Source organism: Stigmatopora argus, unplaced genomic scaffold (genome assembly GCF_051989625.1).
Source record: "Stigmatopora argus isolate UIUO_Sarg unplaced genomic scaffold, RoL_Sarg_1.0 HiC_scaffold_150, whole genome shotgun sequence".
Lineage (NCBI taxonomy): Eukaryota > Metazoa > Chordata > Actinopteri > Syngnathiformes > Syngnathidae > Stigmatopora > Stigmatopora argus.
The window spans coordinates 30,001-36,126 of NW_027520157.1; positions in this window are offsets into that span (position 1 = coordinate 30,001).

Consider the following 6,126-nt stretch of genomic DNA (forward strand, 5'->3'; position numbering starts at 1 on the left):
GTAAAGTTGTTTTAAATAAACAGGCCAAAATGTTAAAAATCAACCCAGGAAAAGTGTTTGAAAAGCCCCCTTAAAGTTTTGAAAAACATGGGTAAAGTTGTTAAAAATAAAATGGGCAAAATGTTTAAAATCAACCCAGGAAAAGTGTTTGAAAAGCCCCCTTAAAGTTTTGAAAAGTATGGGTAAACTTGTTAAAAATAAAAAGGGCAAAATGTTAAAAATCAACCCAGGAAAAGTGTTTGAAAAGCAGGGTAAAAGTTTTGCAAAATACTGATGAAAATGTTTAAATTGTACCCAGGAATAGCGTTCTTAAAGCCCCCTTAAAGTTTTGTAAAACATGGGTAAACTTGTTAAAAATAAAATGGGCATAATGTTTAAAATCAACCCAGGAAAAGTGTTTGGAAAAACCCCCTTAAAGTTTTGAAAAACATGGGTAAAGTTGTTTTAAATAAACAGGCCAAAATGTTAAAAATCAACCCAGGAAAAGTGTTTGAAAAGCCCCCTTAAAGTTTTGAAAAACATGGGTAAAGTTGTTTTAAATAAACAGGCCAAAATGTTTAAAATCAACCCAGGAAAAGTGTTTGAAAAGCCCCCTTAAAGTTTTGTAAAACATGGGTAAACTTGTTAAAAATAAAGGGCAACATGTTTTAAATCAACCCAGGAATAGTGCATCTAAAGCCCGCACAAAGTTTTGAAAAACGTGGGTAAAGTTGTTAAAAATAAACAGGCCAAAATGTTAAAAATCAACCCAGGAAAAGTGTTTGAAAAGCCCGCAGAAAGTTTTGTAAAACATGGGTAAAGTTGTTAAAAATAAACAGGCCAAAATGTTTTAAATCAACCCAGGAATAGTGCATCTAAAGCCCGCAGAAGATTTGTAAAACGTGGGTAAACTTGTTAAAATAAAAAGGGCAAAATGTTTAAAATCAACCCAGGAATAGTGCATCTAAAGCTTGCACAAAGTTTTGAAAAACGTGGGTAAACTTGTTAAAATAAAAAGGCCAAAATGTTTAAAATCAACCCAGGAATAGTGCATCTAAAGCCCGCACAAAGTTTTGAAAAACGTGGGTAAACTTGTTAAAAATAAAAAGGGCAAAATGTTTAAAATCAACCCAGGAATAGTGCATCTAAAGCCCGCAGAAGAGTTGTAAAACGTGGGTAAACTTGTTAAAAATAAAAAGGGCAAAATGTTTAAAATCAACCCAGGAATAGTGCATCTAAAGCCCGCAGAAGAGTTGTAAAACGTGGGTAAACTTGTTAAAATAAAAAGGGCAAAATGTTTTAAATCAACCCAGGAATAGTGCATCTAAAGCTTGCACAAAGTTTTGAAAAACGTGGGTAAACTTGTTAAAAATAAAGGGCAACATGTTTAAAATCAACCCAGGAATAGTGCATCTAAAGCCCGCAGAAGATTTGTAAAACGTGGGTAAACTTGTTAAAAATAATAAGGGCAATTTTTTTTAATCAACCCAGGAATAGTGCATCTAAAGCCCGCAGAAGATTTGTAAAACGTGGGTAAACTTGTTAAAAATAAACAGGGCAAAATGTTTTAAATCAACCCAGGCAAAGTGCTTGAAAAGCCGGCAAGAAATGTCGACCGCACCTGACCCGAATGCAGTACTGAAGTTTGTCCGCCAGACGGCGAAAATGAGCAAGGTCCATCAACCAGGCCGGGTAAACGGCGGGAGTAACTATGACTCTCTTAAGGTACCGGGAAATGGTTAAAATGTGCAGAAAAGTGTTTCCAAAAGCGTAGTGATGGTTTTTAAACCATGAAATACAAATACTGGAGCTTTTCCACACATTAATATCGGGCACTGAGGGTGATTTTCCCGGGGGGGGGGAGACAGCTATAAAGGTCGGCGCGACGACGACGACCATTGGCGAAAGTGCCAAAATTTCACTAAAATGGGTTAAAATCAGCACTTATGGATGAAATAGAATTACTGGAGCTTACTGGAGCTTATCAGACATGACTACCAGGCTCTTGGGGTGATTTTCCAGGGGGAAAGACAGCCATAAACGTCGGCACGCGACCAAATACGACGACATACGACCATTCTCAAAAGTGCCTAAAATGAAATAAAATCAGCACTTATGGATGAAATAGAGTTACTGGAGCTTATCAGACATGACTACTGGGCTCTGGGGGTGATTTTCCTGGGTAAAAGACAGCCATAAACGTCGGCGCGACGACCGTTCGCCAAAGGCCCAAAAATTCACTAAAATGGGTTAAAATCAGCACTTATGGATGAAATAAAAAATACTGGAGCTTACTGGAGCTTATCAGACATGACTACCAGGCACTGGGGGTGATTTCCCCTGGGTAAAGACAGCCATAAACGTCGGCACGCGACCAAATACGACGACATACGACCATTCTCAAAAGTGCCCAAAATGAACTAAAATGGGTTTTAAATCAGCACTCATTGATGAAATACAAATACTATATCTTTAATACAAATACTGGACCTTTTTAAACATTAAAACTTGGCCCATGAGGTTGATTTACCCGAGGAAATGGCACTTTTGACCCGGCAATTTGAGCCCGATTGCAGTACCAAAGTTTGTCCGCAAGACGGCGAAAAGGAGCAAGGTAATGCCCAGAAAAAGTGTTCCAAAATCGTAGTAATAGTTTTAAAAACAGCATTTAATGATTAATTACAATTACTGGAAGTTACTGGGGCTTTTCAGACATGACTACCGGGCTCTGGGGGTGATTTTCTCGGGGGGGGAGACAGATATAAAGGTCGGCGGGAGTAGATCTGACTCTCTTAAGGTGCGGAAAATGGTTAATATTCCCTAGAAAAGTGTTCCAAAAGCGGAGTGATCGTTTTTAAACGATAAAATACAAATACTGAAGCTTTTCAGACATTAATATCGGGCACTGGGGGTGATTTTCCCGGGGGGGAGACAGCTATAAAGGTCTGCGCGACGACGACCATTCGCCAAAGGTCCAAAAATTCACTAAAATGGGTTAAAATCAGCACTTATGGGTGAAATACAATTACTGGAGCTTACTGGAGCTGATCAGACATGACTACCGGGCACTGGGGGTGATTTTCCAGGGGGAAAGACAGCTATAAACGTCGGCGCGACCAAATACGACCATTCTCAAAAGTGCCTAAAATGAACTAAAATCAGCACTTATGGATGAAATAGAGTTACTGGAGCTGATCAGACATGACTACCGGGCACTGGGGGTGATTTTCCGGGGGGAAAGACAGCTATAAACGTCGGCGCGACCAAATACGACCATTCTCAAAAGTGCCTAAAATGAACTAAAATCAGCACTTATGGATGAAATAGAGTTACTGGAGCTTATCAGACATGACTAGCGGGCTCTGGGGGTGATTTTCCTGGGGAAAAGACAGCCATAAAAGTCGGAACGACCAAATACGACGACATACGACCATTCTCAAAAGTGCCCAAAATGAACTAAAATCAGCACTAGTTGATGAAATACAATTACTGGAGCTTATCTGACATGACTACCGGGCAATGGGGGTGATTTTCCTGGGGAAAAGACAGCCATAAACGTCGGCGCGACGACCATTCGCCATAGGGCCAAAAATTCACTAAAATGGGTTAAAATCAGCACTTATGGATGAAATAGAATTACTGGAGCTTACTGGGGCTGATCAGACATGACTACCGGGCACTGGGGGTGATTTTCCGGGGGGAAAGACAGCTATAAACGTCGGCGCGACCAAATACGACGACGTGCGACCATTCTCAAAAGTGCCAAAATGAACTAAAATCAGCACTTGTTGATTAAATACAAATACTGGAGCTGATCAGACATGACTACCAGAAACTGGGGATGATTTTCACGGGGGAAAGACAGCCATAAACGTCTGCGCGACCAAGTACGACGACCATTCGCAAAAGTCCCAAATATGCACTAAAATGGGGTAAAATCAGCATTTATTGATGAAATACAAATACTCGAGCTTACTGGAGCTTATCAGACATGACTACCGGGCACTGGGAGTTATTTTCCTGGGTAAAAGACAGCCATAAACGTCGGCGCGACCAAATACGACGACATACGACCATTCTCAAAAGTGCCAAAAATGCATTAAATTTGGTTTTAAATCAGCACTCATCGATCAAATACAAATATTATATCTTTAATACAAATACTGGACCTTTTTAAACATTAAAACCGGGCCCAGGAGGGTGATTTACCCGAAGAAATGACACTTTTGACCCGGCAATTTGACCCTAATTGCAGTAAAAAAAAATTGTCCACAATGTGGCAGAGTTCTGCGGGTTCCATAGCGGCGGCCCAGTGCGTCAAATTCTGTATAAAAAGCAGGATATTTCGGTTCTGGGGGGTTATTTTACCCTGAAAAAGTGCATAAATTCTGGGTGCATGTATTATACACCATTTGGTGTCAAAATAAACGCTCCAGTTTACCCAGGAAGAGTGTCCCAAATGCGGGTTGACTGTAATAGACCAACGTGCATGTATAAAAAGCATGTCGACTTCGTTCTGGGGGCTTATTTTCACTCAGGAATAGTTTCTAAAATAAGGGGACCTTTATTAGAGTAGAGTGGGTGTGTAAAAAGCGTTTCTTTTCAGCCCAAAAGGTGTTTTTAACCGGGAAAAGTGCATAAGCTTACGGGATTTTCAACGGTCGCAGTAATAAAGTTTGTCCACAGTGTGGCAGAGTTTTTCAGGTTACATAGAGGCCCAGTGCGTCAAAGTCTGTATAAAAAAAGGAGGATATTTCGGTTCTGGTGGGTTATTTTCACCGGAAAAAGTGCATAAATTCTGGGTGCATGTATTATTGACGATTTGGTATCAAAATAAATGCTCCAGGGAGGTTCTGGTGCAAAAGTTTACCCAGGAAGAGTGTCCCAAATGCTGGTTGACTGTAATAGACCAACGTGCATGTATAAAAAGCATGTCGACTTCGTTCTGTGGGCTTATTTTCACTCGGGAATAGTTTCTAAAATAAGGGGACCTTTATTAGAGTAGAGTGGGTGTGTAAAAAGATTTTCTTTTCAGCCAGAAAGGTAATTTTAAACGCTAAAAGTGCATAGGCTTACGGGAGCTTAAACGGTCGCAGTACCACAGTTTGTCCACAGTGTGGCAGAGTTCTGCGGATTCCATAGCGTCCCAGTGCGTACTGGTTTGTATAAAAAGTAGCCCAGTTCGGTTCTGGGGGGGTTATTTTCCCCGGAAAAAGTGCCTAAAATGTGGGTGCATGTATTATTGACAATTTTGTATAAAATTAGTCTTCCAGGGAGGTTCTGGGGGGATGTTAGGCAAGAAATAGTGTCCAAATTGGGGTAATTTTCGTTAAGAATAGTGGTTGCATTGGAACTGGTCTTGGGTGGTTCTGGTTGGTCCATTTAACCTGAATTTTTGTCTCATATGAGGGGAGATGTATATTGACCATTCTGTATAAAATAATCTTCCAGGGTGGTTGTGAAGTAAAGTTATGCCACAAACAATGTGCCTTATATGGGCACTTTTATGACAACGAGTGCTTGTGTTGGAACTGGTCCTGGGTGGTTCTGGTTGGTCCATTTACCCTGAATTTTTGTCTCATATGAGGGGAGATGTATATTGACCATTTTCTATAAAATAATCTTCCAGGGAGGTTCTGGGTGGATGTTAGGCAAGAAATAGTGCCCAAATTGGGGTAAATTGCGTCAAAAATAGTGGTTGTCTTGGAACTGGTCTTGGGTGGTTCTGGTTGGTCCATTTTCCCTGAATTTTTGTCTCATATGAGGGTAGATGTATATTGACCATTCTGTATAAAATAATCTTCCAGGGTGGTTGTGAAGTAAAGTTATGCCACAAACAATGTGCCTAATTTGGGCACTTTTATGACAACGAGTGCTTGTGTTGGAACTGGTCCTGAGCGGTTCTGGTTGGTCCATTTAGCCTGAATTTTTGTCTCATATGAGGGGAGATGTATATTGACCATTTTCTATAAAATAATCTTCCAGGGAGGTTCTGGGTGGATGTTAGGCAAGAATAAGTGCCCAAATTGGGGTAAATTGCGTCAAAAATAGTGGTTGTCTTGGAACTGGTCTTGGGTGGTTCTGGTTGGTCCATTTAACCTGAATTTTTGTCTCATATGAGGGGAGATGTATATTGACCATTCTGTA